The 15,492-nt window shown below is 37.9% G+C and overlaps 1 long non-coding RNA gene across 4 annotated transcripts in view; it reads right to left on the bottom strand.

The window, feature by feature from the left end:
* LOC102157337 overlaps positions 1 to 15,492 on the bottom strand; it is a 40,855-nt gene that overhangs the window by 19,252 nt on the left and 6,111 nt on the right. For 3 of the 4 annotated variants that reach the window (XR_005366643.1, XR_005366641.1, XR_005366644.1), the window contains exons 5-8: positions 2,263 to 2,496; positions 2,072 to 2,135; positions 577 to 833; positions 120 to 304 (exon numbers count right to left, since the gene is read on the bottom strand). This is a non-coding gene — a long non-coding RNA (uncharacterized LOC102157337). Of the gene's footprint in view, positions 1 to 119; positions 305 to 573; positions 834 to 2,071; positions 2,136 to 2,262; positions 2,497 to 15,492 lie in introns of all 4 variants that reach the window. The other variant, XR_005366642.1, reaches the window with a different exon arrangement.

Raw genomic sequence — 15,492 nt, 5'->3', positions numbered from 1 at the left:
AGGACAGATACTGAGCAAGCTAAAGTCTACATTAGACAGAAGAGGTGCTATATTATTATTTAGTAAAAATTGTCCCCCATAATGATGGTTTAACCCAAGAAAATTTTTTTCTTGCTTACGTTCATGTTCACTGTGGGTCAGAGAGGGCTCTGCCTAATAATCCTTAAGAGATAGAATCTTCTGTGATCATCAGACTTTCCTCTCAAAATTGACATATGCCATTTCTAATCACACTTGATTGTCCACAGTAGATCCCATGGCCACCTATAACTTCAACAGGAACTGAAATATCTTCCATGCTAGCCTGGAAGTAAAGGAACAGGAAACATTTGGTAAACAGCATAGTGACTACCACAGACCACAATTCTGGTTATCAAATGTTGACTCAATTGGTTCAGTCTCTAGTCCCCAAAAGAGAACACATCTACCCCTACTCCAAGAAAAACTACCCCCAAACCCCACTCATTCATGGTATTACCAAACCCCAATTTTGGCTGCTTGTCACTCAAAAGGCCAATACTCAAGAAAAAGTTTTGGTTGGAAAGGAATGTGAGCTTTATTCAGAAGGCTCACCACCTGGAGAGAAGGTGTACTCTTGTCCCCTAGCCAACGTGGAGGTTTCTGCCTGGTCCAGGGGTTTTTGAAAAGAGTTTATGGTAGTTAATCAGTAAAAGGAGTGCAGTGGTCTGCAACGTTTCTTGATTATGTGCAGATTCATTGGTGTCAGCTACAAATCTTATCTCAGTGCCCAGGGGGTTGTTGTGCAAGCAGGTCCAGTTCTTGTTTCATGATGTGCAGGAGTCCTCTGTTCTTTCTGCAAGGGACAGCAAGGTCTACAGATACACAAAGAGGGTCAGTGAAATCATTTGCATGACCTGAACAAAGAAAAACATTTTGCTAAAAAAAAAAAAAAATTGCTAGGCTAATCAAAAAGCTGAGGTGGCTTCCAACAGACATGCTGGCCTCTGTGGCCTGGGAAAGTTTTAGTTCTTCACTCTTTGAGGCTCGTGGCCTGTCTGCTACAGATCAAGGGACTTAGGTCAGCAAGTAAGAGTGTGTTACTCGAAGCAAGTTAAGCTTTTAGACCTGTTAGAGTGCTGTTATGGTGGTATTAAGCTCCACATCTTGGAAGGGGAGCCTTTGTACACTGTTGGTGGGAATGCAAGCTGGTGGAGCTACTCTAAAGACAGTATGGAGGGTCCTCAAAAAGTTAAAAAGAGGACTATCTTATCCAGCAATTGTACTACTAGGGATTCACTCAAAAGATACAAACATAGGGATTCAAAGGGGCTCCTGTACCCCAATATTTATATCAGCAATGTCCACAAGAGCCAAACTATGGAAAGAGCCCAACTGTCCATTGACAGATGAATGGATAAAGATGTGATGTATATATATATAAAATCAAATATTACTCATCAAAGAGAATGAAATCTTGCCATTTGCAATGACTTGGATGGAACTAGAGGCTATTATGCTAGGCGAAATAAGTCAATCAGAGAAAGACAAATACCATATGATTTCACTCATTTGTGGAATTTAAGAAACAAAACAGAGGATCATAGGGGAAGGGAGGGAAAAATAAAACAATATAAAATCAGAGAGGGAGGCAAACCATAAGAGATTCTTAACTCTGGGAAACAAACAGGGTTGCTGGAGGGAAGGGGGAGGAGATGGGGTAACTGGATGATGGGTACTAAGGAGGGCATGTGATGTCACGAACACTGGGTGTTATATGCAGCTGATAAATCACTAATCCTACCTCTGAAACTAATAACACACTATAGGTTAATTAAATTGAATTGAAAATTTTCAAAAAAGATCAACATCTTGGACCTCTGCATTATATTCTTCTGTACCTACATCAAGTTTGGATGCAGCTACTCTCAAAATGGAAAACTACTAATGAAAAAGACAAATAAACACCTTCCAACACACAGACACGCATACATGCCTCCTACGTGGGCATAACACAAATAGGGGATCATGCTAAGGCTGGAAGCAAAGTCCAGTTCAAATAATGAAGAACTGCTGCAAACTGCTAGTTTAGGGTGGTTTCTGTGAGTCTTACCAATAAACAGGATCAGGAGGCTGTCTGGCATTTCTTTCATTCAAAGCTGGGTTTAGGGTGATATCTGGAAAAGACAGACACAAGGAGCTCCCCCTTCTCAGTACTTTGCCGAATTAATACGATAAAATAAAACTTTGTGTGGCATGTACAAAGATAGGGAGGTACCAGGATAGGACAGAGTTTACTTTTACCTCAGGCTTGTCTGTCAGTTTCTAGAAGTGCAAAATCAAATCCCCTGTTGGGGTAGCTAAATTTAAACTCCAGGACTCCATGAGCAAACGCATTTCTCTTCTATTTCCGCATCACTTTCTTCCTGCCTGTGGAGTCTGCAGCCCCCGAGCTCATTTAGACTGGAGTCTAATATCCGTGCTTCTGGCATCTGGTCTGTTTGGTCTCAACTGAGTCCTTCCCTTCAGAAGATAGATCTATAAAAAGAAAAAAAGATATTTTTAATAAGGATGGAAAACTTTCATATTACAGATGTTTTCAGTAACTGACAGGACAATTGGTTGAAAAATAAATTTGAAATGAGAATGTATTGGGGTATTTTGGGGGGGCCTCAGGGGGAGTTTTCTATATGTAGAAGATACTTCAAGAGGGATAATGTCCTGAGATAATAACCTGGGGAGAAGCACAGAATGCCAAACACCAAAGCGAAGAAGCAATTGAAGAAAAAAACTAAGCCTGGGGAACTTGTAAACAGAAGGCAGTAGAGGAGGCTCAGCCTTTGTGTCAAAGCATGACCTGAGCACTAGCAGCATGGATGTCCTGTGGGAGGCTGCTGGAAAGGCATAATCTTGAATCATGAACCTTACAGTATCAGAGGGTGCATCTTAACTATATCATTTGGTGATTCCTATCTGCATTAATGTTGGCACTCATCAAGATTTTAATTATTAAAAGTTATTTTAAAATAGTAAGGGAAAATTGCTCATATATTCTTGCATTCAGAAAGCAGAACCAAACACAATTACCAAACCTAGCACAACCTAACTAAGTGGTTATTGGTAACTATTTATTATTAAAATCATGCCACAGGGCACCTGGCTGGCTCAGTTGGAAGAGCAGGCAACTTTTGATCTCCGGGTCGTTGAGTTTGAACCCCATATTGGGTGCAGAGATTATTTAAATGAATAAATAAAAACTTAAAAATAAAATGAAATCACCTCTTTTGTAGTGAAAACATTTATTTTGCTATGTAGGCTGTTATTGCTAAGATTATGTGGAAGACAAATCAATAAATAGAAAATTTGAAAGAATAACTTAAAGTAGAAAGGTGCCTTATCATTTACATATTTCTGTATGTGTGCACATGCAGAAGCCATGTATACAAATATATAAAATGTAATATAAATTAAAAGTGTAAATTTTGTCATGTAAGTATCTTTATATAACAAAGGATACATAGATATAGAGAAGTTAAAATCCATACCATTCAACCTATTATTTGATTCTTGGCTGAAACTCTCATGAAATACTACTATAGTTAATCTTCATTAACATTTTAAAACATCAAAGTTATTAGATACAATGTAATATTATATTCAGGAAAACTAGATTCTATCCATACTCTGCCACTTAAAAGTTTCCAACATTGGATATATTTAACTTCTCTATGTTTATGCATTTCTGGAATTTCTAATAAATGAAATGTCCACCTCACAGTTAAAAATATTTTTCCTATATTATAACTATAATTTTTAGTGTTCATGTTATTTTATTACTATGGACTTTTCTACTTGCTAAATAAGATGCACTAAATTGAATTTATTTTTTTTATTTATTTATTTTTTTTACTAAATTGAATTTAAACATTAAGTCTTTAACTCAGAAATTTTAATTTCACTAAAGGCTACCACAAAGTCTTAAATATGAAAGCTTTTCTAATACTTGATTCATATTAATCTATTCAATTTTATAACAGAAACCATAAAATACATTAAGTAATGAAGACTAATTTATTGGGTATTTTCCATGTGTCATGCACTTATGCCATATTTGTTTCTGCCAATAAAACTTTGTTCTCTTTAAAATATTGACATAAGTTAGGTCCAACTTTTATTATATATAAATAATACTCTATATCCATACTTTAAAAATAAGGAATGTAGGAAATCAAACATTTATGTTTCAATAAAATAATCCAAAACTACATGTACACCATGATTATAATATAAAAATATTCAAGCATATAGACACTGATATGCAAAAATAAGTTTATCCTCTAATATAGGGTTATAGATATTTGCTATTCTAGCCATTTACATAATATTACATATTATTTTCAATAAAAACTGAGTGCTCTGTGTATGTATGTTTCTCATTTGTGGCTTAAATTTTTATCTTCTTAACAATCGACTTAGAGAAACATAGGTCTTAATTTGATTGAATTAGAGGTTTTAGTCTTCATACTTCATGTTTGGTTCTGCTTATATTTTTACATATCACGAGTTCATATTCTCTTATCTTCTAAAAACAACATGGTTTTACTTTTACATTCACATTTGCAATTGATTTGTAATTGATTTTTGTTTGTGGCAGGGTGGTAAGTTTCATTACTTTTCCACATGGAGATCCAATTTTCACAACATGATATTTTGAAAACCTTGTCATTTCCCCACCACTCTACAGGGCTACTTTTCTCAAGGCAAATGTCTATATGCACACTGGCCTATTTCTGGGTTCCCTGTTCTCTTCCCTGTTTTATTTCTCTCTTTGTGATATCATTATAATATCTTAACTATTTTAGATGTATAATAAGTCTATTTTTTATTTTATTATTTTTTTAAGATTTTATTTATTTATTCTTGAGAGACACAGAGAGAGAGGCAGAGACATAGGCAGAGGGAGAAGCAGGCTCCCTGCAGGGATCCCGATGTGGGACTCGATCCCAGAACCCCGGGATCATGACCTGAGCCAAGGGCAGGCACTCAATCACTGAGCCACCTAGGTGCCCCAGTATAATAAATCTTTAATTACAGATTTTATTTACTTAAGAGTTAGAAGAATATTCAGATTTATGACCTCCTTTTTTTATCAGTTTTATTAAGTTGTATTTTTCTAGAAGGCCTAACACACATTTCACTTAAGTCCCAGAAGGAACAAAGAGAAACAAAGAATGAGACAGAAGGCATCTTTGAAGTGATAAAAACTAAAAATTTCCTGAAACTGATTAAAGACTTCAACTCATAGATTCCAGCAGACTAATAGAGATCAAGATCAAATTTAAGTGAGAGGCACATATGTGAGAAAATGGTAAAAGACGTCACAAAGGTAGAAAAAGGATTAACAAGGAAGCAAACTGTATGAAAAGGAAATAGAAATATTATAGGTTTTAACTCACACTGTGGATATTAGTCACAAATTCAAATTCAAATGCCAGTTTACACTGCATGGAAAAATATTAAGTGCTGTTATAAGTGGACTCTTTCAGAACTTCTCAGATGCCTTCACACTATTGTACATTCTCTGCAGGAACGAACTCATTCCCAGTCTACTCTGACTCCTACAGTGTCATCTTCTGAGCCCTAAAACTCATAGGTTTAGAAGAGTTTCTGCCATTGGTGGCTTCTGGAGTGCTTTTGTCTCATATCCCCCAAATTTGTTCAATAGAGGGGATGAGCTTCCCTGCCACCACTTGGGTTAACAGAAGACCCCTGGGCCAAAGCAGCCCCAAAGGGATTGTGCAGTTCTCTGCATTTCTGTCAAGATTCAATTATCTGAATTTCTGTCTTCTCATCCAGTGGTGTTTTCTACCTTGTTAGGATCCCAATCACTTCAAGCGAGAGTTGTTTTGCAATGTATTTGATGCAGGTTTTCCCCTTTCTCAGTGGGAAAAGTGTTCTTAATTACCTAGTTTGCCACTATTGGTAAAGATAATTCCAATCTTATTATGATTTTTTACACTCATTTCAGCTTTCTAATGTAGTTCAAACATCTCTTCATTGTTTAATTTTATTTTCCTATTAGAGAGAGAGAGAGAGAGAGAGAGAGAGAGAAAACGAGTGAGAAAGCACAAACATGGAGAGGGAGAAGCAGACTCCCTGCTTAGCAGGAAGCCCTATGTGGGGTTGGATCCCAGGACGCTGAGATCATAACCTGAGCAGAAGCCAGATGCTTGACTGATCCACCCAGGCATTATTCTTCATTTCTTTTTGTTTGTTTTTGTTGTTGTTGTTTATTTTGGGTGACTGTCATTATTCCTTTTTACTGTTTCTGCAGGTAAGTCAGCTTTTTTAAAAAAGATTTTATTTATTTGAGAGAAAGAAGGAGAGAATGAGCAGTAGAGCACAAGCGGGAGGGGGCGGGGGAGAAGGAGAGGGAGAAGCAGACTCCCCCCTGAGCAGGGAGCCAGACATGGGGCTTCATCTGAGGACCCTGAGATCATGACCTGAGCCAAAGGTAGACACTTAACTGACTGAGCCATCCAGGTACCCCAGGGCTCTTCATTTCTCAACCTTTTGAAAAATTAGAGTGTTAATATAAACAGCATAAAATCTCATTAAAAGGGAATCTGAATTTAATCATAAATATTATATTTCATATTTATAGGTCAAGGGTTTAACAGATTTACTGGCTGCTTTGCCCTAGTACCCAATTCCATCAAGATTCAAATGGGCTTAAGTTTAATGCAAGCATATTTAACATCAACTTTCTTCAGTTTAGCTAATTCTGAGGAAAAACACAGTAACAATATATATAATATTAGAGATATTATAGCAGTTTGGCGCCTGCCTTTGGTCCAGGGCGCAATCCTGGAGTCCCGAGATTGAGTCCTGCATCAGGCTCCCGGCATGGAGCCTGCTTCTCCCACTGCCTGTGTCTCTGCCTCTCTCTCTCTCTCTCTCTCTCTCTATGTCTATCATGAATAAATAAATAAAATCTTAAAAAATATTAGAGATATGGAGCAAGTGGTCTTATAAGTGTTTATAATCTAGAAGACACTAGAAAGACAGGGGCACCAGGAACTAAAAAGAAGGACAGAAATAAAGGGCAATGAATATGTGCAGAAGACAAATTCCATTTTTTCTAGGATCTACTATGGCTCCTATACTAGGATCTCTCTGGAGTTGCTTTAGAAGAACTGGTAGTTCATCTACTATGCCAATAATGTAGAATTGGGGGTTCATGTGAGTATTTCTTCTATCTCATTTTCATAGCTTTATGCTTGCTTATGCTTGATAATGAAAACAATGCCAGATGGTATGACCAGTTAACAGGCTCTAAGAGACAGCTACCAGAACCTAAATGCGAGTCAGTCTTAAATAACTCAATTCAGTTGCTTTTCATATTGTGAATGGGAAATGTGCACTCAGTTGGCCAGAGACAGACTAAGTTACTTAAATACTTCAAGCTTTGTTTATGTAGTTCTATTCAGAAATTGCTTATGTAGTAAAGAAGATTTCTTGGTAAAAACAAAGTCACTGATGACTGTTGAATAGTGAGCATGAATTACCAAGGTTAAGAAGGGTGTGAGGGAAGAGTAACCAGCACAGGTATATATCTAAGAGATGTATTTTATAATCTTATCATGGGAGAAGCAAAGGACTAAATTTTGCATCTAATCAGACTAAAGTTTCTGTCCTGGCTCATTGGGTGAATGGATAATGGTACACTTTACTGTGATCAAAGATACAGTAGGTTGAAATTCTAAGAGCCATCAAATTTAAGAAACTGTATTAAAAAGAAGGGCAAAGGACTTTGAGATGAAATGGGAGAGAATCCAGAGAAAATAATATCCTAGAAGTCAAGAGATTCAAGAGTTTCAAAAAGAAATAAGCACCCAAATATGTCAAATGAAGCTTGTAAGTCTAAACGGAAAATAGTGAGAAGTCATTGAATTTAACATATATTGATCATTAAGGACATTTAGAGAGCAATTTTGACATCATAACAGATTCAAAAATAGATTTCAGGTATATGAAATATATATATATATATATATATATATATATATATATATATATCCACGTCTGGGTGGATCAGTTAGCGAAGAGTCCGAATCTTGGTTTAGACTCAGATCAACATCTCAAGGTCTGAGATCCAGTCCTACATCACCACCACCACCACCCCAAAGCTCAGCAGAGAGTCTGCTTGAGTGTCTCTTCCTCTATCTCTGCTTCTCCTTGCTAAATCGCTCATGCTCACTTGCCTGTGGGCATAGCTGTGCATTCTCGCTTTCTGTCTCTAGCTAAAATAAATCTTAAAAAAAAAAAAAAAAAGATTTCAGTGAGTAAAGATGCAGTGGAAATAAGGAAGTAGAAATAACAAGGGCCTAGCAGACTTGCAAGAACCTTAGCTCTAGTGAGATGGAATGGTGGCTATAAAGGGAGGCAAGGTTGAGGGGAGGGCCTTTTTGTTTTTTGTTTTTTGTTTTTTTCCTCCAGCAGGAGTAAACTGAGTGATCAGAAAGATCCAGGACACAGTATGATAAATGCAGGAGAAAAAAAGTACACAAGTGATGGAGAAGATAACAAATGAGAAATAGAGGATGGAAAGTAGTGTTAAGTTGTTGGTCATAAAACAGAAGGATATTTTGAACAACTGAGGGTAGACAGAAGTGGCTTAATGAAGATGTAGATGTGAATGTGTTTGGAGAGGCTGAGCTGTGTAGATGATGCATGATCAGACCTTTAACTATGCAAGATATATTGATTAAGCTCAACTCTGGAAACACAGTTGATTTTTCATACAAAGGATATAATTAAGAGAAATAAGACAATTTGTAATAGTCATCCACATAATACAGATTCTAAGTAAGATAAATGATATTGTGAACAAATCCAATAAGAGGATTTTAATTAAAAATCTTGCATTCAAAACTGAGCTTGAATGACAATTATGGGATGGAAGGGGATTGCTGACGTTCCATAAATTAGGCTCTGTTCCCAGCAGTAAGGCTGCCTTTAGACTTCAAGGGCATCCAGTCCATCAGCCAAAGAAAATGCCAGTGATCAGAATGGGGTGATTTTTAGATGGAAGAAGTCAAAGGGGAGGATGTGCTTAAAAATATGATGGAAAATAAGAGCTGAGGAAAGAGTTTTTGAAGCATTCACTACAATTCATTGCACCTGGTAATCTATTTATATTGGCCTCTGGGATCTAGATGGAGCTCATACATCCCTGTTTGCCTGGTTTACATCTGTTGTCACAGCATCGTTTCCTATTTAACATTTGTCATGTGGTGAGTCTAGATTTAGGCACACCTGGTTGAACATTAAAACTAAGAAAGGTCATGCAGAAGTTAAGTGCATATGTCAAGTTAGGAGGGGTAAGAAATTTTTTAATTAGATTTCTGCGTCCATTGATGTTTGCCCTAAGCCACTCCCAGCCTACATATTTTGCTTTAATTTAATTTGACCTTGATATGCTTGTTTTTATAAGTTTAGCTGTTCAAACTGCAGGAGATTAGATAAAGCTGACCTACTGACCTGATGATAAAGATCTAATCACAGGAAAAGTGCCCAAGAGACTCATAAACCTCTGGAAGTGTTTTCACTGAATTCTGATGCTTTTTAGGTCAACGACCAGCTACCTAAAAAGTTATTTGTGGCCACAAGTGTTAAGTAAAAGATTGTGTTACTATACCTTTTAAGGAGAGAAAAGGGGAAAAAAATCAAAGTAATATCCCCTTTCTGTTAATTTGACTTCCTTTTCCTCTTTTCTCTCCCCATCCTGGAAAACTAACATATAATTGAATATTGTTTCTTGAAAATAAAATCAATGTAAAACACTCTATAGGCAGATAAGGGAGTTTATACTTCAGCATAGGATTTTCCAGTTTTGGCATTAAACATGCCTAGAAGGCTTGTTAAAACACAGGTTGCTGGGCCCTAACCCAGAGTTTCAGTATGTTTGGCGTTGAGAGGGAGACTGGAGCAGAGCTGGGCGATTGTGTTTCTAACATGTCCCTAGGTGATACGAATGCTGCTGGTCCTAAGCCACACCTGAGACGCACTGCCTAACGGTAGGTAGCAGCTCAAAATACCCTCTCCCTTGTGTGGTATGTAAGAAACCTTGAATCATTCTTCCCCCACCATAGTGCTATCCAGATTCAGTGACAGTGCAGGCCTGCACCAAAATCCCAGATCACTCCTGACTATTCAGGTGCCTCAAGAGGCTCTTTCCAACACTCAGGGGCTCATGTGAGAATAAACTGAGAAGGCATTCAAATTGGCAAAGAAGAAGTCAAACTCTCCCTCTTTGCTGATGACATGATACTCTACATAGAAAACCCAAAAGTCTTCACCCCAAGATTGCTAGAACTCATACAGCAATTCGGTAGCGTGGCAGGATACAAAATCAATGCCCAGAAATCAGTGGCATTTCTATACACTAACAATGAGACTGAAGAAAGAGAAATTAAGGAGTCAATCCCATTTACAATTGCACCCAAAAGCATAAGATACTTAGGAATAAACCTAACCAAAGATGTAAAGGATCTATACCCTCAGAACTATAGAACACTTCTGAAAGAAATTGAGGAAGACACAAAGAGATGGAAAAATATTCCATGCTCATGGATTGGCAGAATTAATATTGTGAAAATGTCAATGTTACCCAGGGCAATATACACGTTTAATGCAATCCCTATCAAAATACCATGGACTTTCTTCAGAGAGTTAGAACAAATTATTTTAAGATTTGTGTGGAATCAGAAAAGACCCCGAATAGCCAGGGGAATTTTACAAAAGAAAACTATATCTGGGGGCATCACAATGCCAGATTTCAGGTTGTACTACAAAGCTGTGGTCATCAAGACAGTGTGGTACTGGCACAAAAACAGACACATAGATCAATGGAACAGAATAGAGAATCCAGAAGTGGACCCTGAACTTTATGGTCAACTAATATTCGATAAAGGAGGAAAGACTATCCATTGGAAGAAAGACAGTCTCTTCAATAAATGGTGCTGGGAAAATTGGACATCCACATGCAGAAGAATGAAACTAGACCACTCTCTTTCACCATACACAAAGATAAACTCAAAATGGATGAAAGATCTAAATGTGAGACAAGATTCCATCAAAATCCTAGAGGAGAACACAGGCAACACCCTTTTTGAACTCGGCCACAGTAACTTCTTGCAAGATACATCCAGGAAGGCAAAAGAAACAAAAGCAAAAATGAACTATTGGGACTTTATCAAGATAAGAAGCTTTTGCACAGCAAAGGATACAGTCAACAAAACTCAAAGACAACCTACAGAATGGGAGAAGATATTTGCAAATGACCTATCAGATAAAGGGCTAGTTTCCAAGATCTATAAAGAACTTATTAAACTCAACACCAAAGAAACAAACAATCCAATCATGAAATGGGCAAAAGACATGAACAGAAATCTCACAGAGGAAGACATAGACATGGTCAACACGCACATGAGAAAATGCTCTGCATCACTTGCCATCAGGGAAATACAAATCAAAACCACAATGAGATACCACCTCACACCAGTGAGAATGGGGCAAATTAACAAGGCAGGAAACCACAAATGTTGGAGAGGATGTGGAGAAAAGGGAACCCTCTTACACTGTTGGTGGGAATGTGAACTGGTACAGCCACTCTGGAAAACTGTGTGGAGGTTCCTCAAAGAGTAAAAAATAGACCTGCCCTACAACCCAGCAATTGCACTGTTGGGGATTTACTCCAAAGATACAGATGCAATGAAACGCCGGGACACCTGCACCCCGATGTTTCTAGCAGCAATGGCCACAATAGGCAAACTGTGGAAGGAGCCTCGGTGTCCATCGAAAGATGAATGGATAAAGAAGATGTGGTTTATGTATACAATGGAATATTACTCAGCTATTAGAAATGACAAATACCCACCATTTGCTTCAACGTGGATGGAACTGGAGGGTATTATGCTGAGTGAAGTAAGTCAGTCGGAGAAGGACAAACATTATATGTTCTCATTCATGTGGGGAATATAAATAATAGTGAAAGGGAATATAAGGGAAGGGAGAAGAAATGTGTGGGAAATATCAGAAAGGGAGACAGAACGTAAAGACTCCTAACTCTGGGAAACGAACTAGGGGTAGTAGAAGGGGAGGAGGGCAGGGGGTGGGAGTGATTGGGTGATGAGCACTTGGGGTTATCCTGTATGTTGGTAATTTGAACACCAATAAAAAAATTTTTTCAAAAAAAAAAAAAAGAAAAAGAATAAACTGAGAACATATTAAGCTAAGCAGCTACCAAAGTGAAAGGCCTGCCCACAACCCCAAAAGTCCACTGGTTACCAACACAAAGCCTATAGGAGCCAGCGGAGTAGGAGCCAGAGCCCCCGTTTGTAGAGTGTGCTCAACATGGACGCCTGATCAGGCTGGGAATCACTCATCTGTAGTCACCAATTTCTTTCATATTTTCATATGATTGCAATCTTAAAGACAATGGGCAATTTTGCAAATTACTTAATAAAATTAGGCAAATTTAAACCACTGTAATGCTTCTTAAAGTTTTTTAGGTACTTCGAGAAACTGAGGAAAGCTCTGAATATTTTCCCGGAGGAAATCCATACAATTTGTTGGGGGAACAGTTCAATACCTCCTGAGAGACCTATCGTCTCATTCAGAACCTCCTGCTCTAAACCTCCTGGGTTTCAGATTGATCCCCTTCTGGTGAACGAGTTGTCTCAAATTCCTAGGATATGAAAGGCCACTTCCGGGAGGATTTCGGGGCCAGAAGGAGCTAGGCCCGCGTTGATGTGACACAGCCTATGTCTTTACCTCAACATTCTTTTGTCCTAGAATTGTACTTATATTAGCCATTGTAAAAAATTATCACAAATGTTGCAGCTTTAAAACAATACAAACTTTTATCTTACAGCTCTAGAGGTTAGAAGTTCTAAAATCAGAGTGTCAGGGACATTGCATTCCTTCTGGAGGCTCTGGGAGAGAATCTGTTTTCTTGCCTTTGTCACTTCAAGAGGCCACTTGCATTCTTTGGCCAGTGACACCTGCCTCTATCCTCAAAGCCAGGAGCCTAGCTTCCTCAAATCTGTCTTCATCGTCATATCTCCGTCCTTCATTCCAAGGTTCCTGCTTTTCTCTTTCCTTTTGTAGGGCCTCTGGGATGACACTGGGCTCACCCGAGTCATCTAAGATGCTCTTCCCATTTCAGTGTCTTTAATTTCATGATTTCTGCAAAGTCCCTTTAGTATTTAAGGAAATACATTCACAGGTTCTGGGAGTTAAAACATGGATCCTAGGGTATGTGTGTGGAAGACACTGTTCTGTCTACCAGAGCATATGTTTTATTACCACCCCTCTAATATACCCTAGCTCTTGGTTGATTATCATTATTTTCAACAGCAGTCCAATGAAGTAACTGTGGATTACAATTAAGCATTTTAAGCTTACTACTAGTAAGGAAGGTAAGACTAGTAGGATGTTGGTAGGACTCCAATAGCCGCTCCATGAATTGTAAAAAAAAAATTTCTTAACTTAGATATACACACAAATGAATAATATTGCTTCTAATTCTTAAAAACTTGTGCATGATGGGAAACATGGTCAAAAGGATCTGTATTTTGAGACCAACTGAAAAAAAAATAGAAAAAGGAACAAATTAATTTATCTTAAAAGGACATGATGTAATCAATCAAAAATTCCTGTGCTCAAGTGTAGATAACCATGAAATGCAGTGAGAGAGACATGATTTCACTGAAAAATTTTTCTAATTTTTTTTTTTTAATTTTTATTTATTTATGATAGTCACAGAGAGAGAGAGAGAGGCACAGAGACACAGGCAGAGGGAGAAGCAGGCTCCATGCACCGGGAGCCCGACGTGGGATTCGATCCCGGGTCTCCAGGATCGCGCCCTGGGCCAAAGGCAGGCGCCAAACCGCTGCGCCACCCAGGGATCCCTGAAAAATTTTTCAATACTAAAGTGTTTTAGTTTACTCCATGTTCAGCATGGATTGTCAAGATAACATGACTTTAAACTGAATTAACAGTAGGGTGATATTTAGAGAAGGAGAGAGTAATCATTCATCAAATAAAGGTGGTTTCTAATGCATCTATGGGCCAGGGACTGTTCTGGATAATGCAGATATTCTCCACTTTGTACTGTTACTATATCCTCATTTTTAAAAATTTTAGGTTCAGGGACACCTAAGTGTCCTGAGCCACCTAGGTGGCTTAGCAGTTGAGTATCTGCCTTTGGCTCAGGTTGTGATCCTGGGGTTGTGGGATTGAGTCCTCCATTAGGCTCCCCGCAGGGAGCCTGCTTCTCCCTCTGCCTGTGTCTCTGCCTCTCTCTGTGTGTCTCTCATGAATAAATAAATAAAATCTTAAAAAAAATTTTTTTAAATAAAAATTTTAGGTTCAGAAAACCTGGGGGAAAAAAATTCACATTACAGTTATAGGAAAAGGCCTAACCTTGAAACTCAATAAAGTCTTGGTACAACAAATGTTTTCTCTCCATTATTGTATCTGTTCATGAAGTTTTGTTAGCAAAAATGTATTTAAAACTGCTTTTTAAAAAATTATCATTTGTATCATGCATTTTAAAGTTTTAAACCATCTGCTTTCCAAAATGTTCAGTTCAACATCATCTGCTGAAGAGGATCATGAGCACACCTTGATGAGCACTGAGTAATGTGTGGAATTGTTGAATCACTGTATTGTATACCTGAAACTATTTTAACACTTTTGGTTAACTCTACTGGAATTAAAATAAAATTTACAAAGCGAAGGGAATTCTGACACATTCTACAGCGTGGATGAACTTTGAGACATTATGCTTAGTGAAACAAACCAGTTACAAAAGGAAAGAATAATAAACATCACCATCTGCAACATTTGAAAGCTGTTTTACTTTTGCTCATATTTCTCATGAAACATCTCTCAGTATGAACGACACTATAATCATTTACAGAATTTACATTCTAGCACTATTTTTAGCTAAATGTTCAATATATTGCAATTTTAAGCTGCAGCAAGAGTAGCAAAGGTGGTTTTATAAAAATCTTACAAACGAGTAATTATATACATGATGCCCTAAATTGTCTCAACCTTTTCTGCAAACTCAAATCCCTGTTTCATTGTTCTATTTGGGACAGACACATATTTTTAAAATCCTGAACTGATGCATAAGTGGGCAGATGCTATTTGTGTAAGTTTTATGACAAAGAAGTAATCAATCCCTCTTCTTCAATGAAGTAAACTTGGGAAAAAACAGAAAAACATGAGTGGTGACTAGCGAGTGCATTAGGCTACTGATGCAGGAGCACCAGAAGGGAAACCAGGCCTTGGTCCCTTTGTTCTCTTGATGCTGGTATGGGCTGGACCTGTCCTTCCTCCCATTTCTCATCTAGTCTGCAGGTCAGGCCAGTGGCACATCCGTGGCATTTGAGCCTCCTCCCCAACTTTGAAGCATTTTGTTTCAACTCTACCATTACTACATTGCCCCTCCAAAAGGCT

This window comes from Canis lupus, chromosome 11 (genome assembly GCF_011100685.1).
Source record: "Canis lupus familiaris isolate Mischka breed German Shepherd chromosome 11, alternate assembly UU_Cfam_GSD_1.0, whole genome shotgun sequence".
Taxonomy (NCBI): Eukaryota; Metazoa; Chordata; class Mammalia; order Carnivora; family Canidae; genus Canis; species Canis lupus.
The sequence above is the reverse complement of the archived record's forward strand: the minus strand, read 5'-3'. Positions and strand labels throughout refer to the sequence as shown.